The sequence below is a fragment of the Suncus etruscus genome, chromosome 6, assembly GCF_024139225.1.
Source record: "Suncus etruscus isolate mSunEtr1 chromosome 6, mSunEtr1.pri.cur, whole genome shotgun sequence".
Taxonomy (NCBI): domain Eukaryota; kingdom Metazoa; phylum Chordata; class Mammalia; order Eulipotyphla; family Soricidae; genus Suncus; species Suncus etruscus.
The window spans coordinates 131,073,342-131,074,951 of NC_064853.1; positions in this window are offsets into that span (position 1 = coordinate 131,073,342).

Below are 1,610 nucleotides of genomic sequence, written 5' to 3' on the forward strand. Positions count from 1 at the left end.
TTAATGAACTGAAAACTCATAAAAACAATCCAAAAGATTAATAAAAGCAAGAATTTGTTCTCTAAAAAATATGTATAAATCATTAGCAAGACTCACAAAGAAACAATAAATCAAATCAGAAATAAAAAGGGAGAGGATCACTACAGATACTACAGAAATTCAAAGGGTAATCAGAGATAACTTCAAGAAACTTTGTACCACAAAACAAGAAAACCTGAAAGAAACAGATAAATTCTTGAACTCTTATAAACAAGATGATATGGAATATCTGAACAAACCTATTACTATTGGGGAAATTGAAATGGTAATCAAAAGGCTTCCCAGAAACAAAAATTCAGGCCCAGGTGGATTCACTAGTGAATTCTTTGAAGCCTTTAAAGAGGAAATATTTTAGGTTCTTCCAGAAAATTGAAAAAACAAAAACACTCCCAAAATATGTAACTAAATCACACTGATACCAAAAGCAGACAGACATGCCACAAAATAGAGAACTGCAGGATGATATCTCTGATTAGCAAGATTCAAAGATCCTCAACAAAATACTAGCAAACAGAATCCAGCAATTTACCAAGGTTATACACCATGATCAAGTAGGATTTATCTGAGATGCAAGGATAATTTAACACACACAGGTCAATCAATATAATATACCATATCAGTTAAAGAAAAATAAAAATCATACGATCATATTGATAAATGTAGAGAAAGCATTGACAAAGTCCAACCCCATTCATGATAAAACTTTCAACAAAATGGGAAATGAAGAAAGTTTCCTCAACATAGTAAGGCCATTTACCAAAAGCCTATGGCAAATATTATACTGAATGGGGAAAAACTAAAAACCTTTCTCTAAGATCTGGCCTGATACAAAGTTGCCCTCTCTCACACTTATATTCAGTATAATACAGGAAGTACTTGCCATCGCAATCAAACAAGAAAAGGATATCAAGGACATCCAGATAGGAAAGAAAGAAGTTAACTAAGGAGATAATATGCTTATACAAAGAGAACTTTTAAACACATACCCTTGCCATGGTTTGGGAAGATTAATATAAAAAGGCAATAATTCCCAAAGCATTGTACAGATTTAATGCAATCCATGTAAGAATTCCCATGACATTTTTCTTTTCTTTTTTTAATAATTTTTATTTTAACCAAAGTGGATTACAAATTTTTCACAGTAATATTTTAGGTACATAGTGACATTGAATCAGGGGCATTCCCACCACTAATGTTGTCCTGCCTCCACCCCTGTTCCCAGCATGCATCCCATATCTCACTTCTTTGCCCCTTGGGCTGCTAGTATAAATAGTCCCCTCTGTGTCTAGCTTGTTGTAGATTGGGCATAGATTCTGTTGTCATTGGTTTTGGATCTGGTACATAAGTCTGATCATTTTTTTATTTCTACTCAGTGTTCATACAACTGTTTAGTCTTGGTACCCTCCATTATTTCCCCCTCAATTTGTGAGGTGAAACAAGATGTTTCAAGTTATGTGGTTCTGTTTGAAGGAAAGAAAAAAGAAAAACAGAGGGGCAAAAATCAAACAAGAAAAAATGGGAGAAGTGCTTCTAGATGCTATAAATATCTATTTAAGAGAATAAAGGGGAAA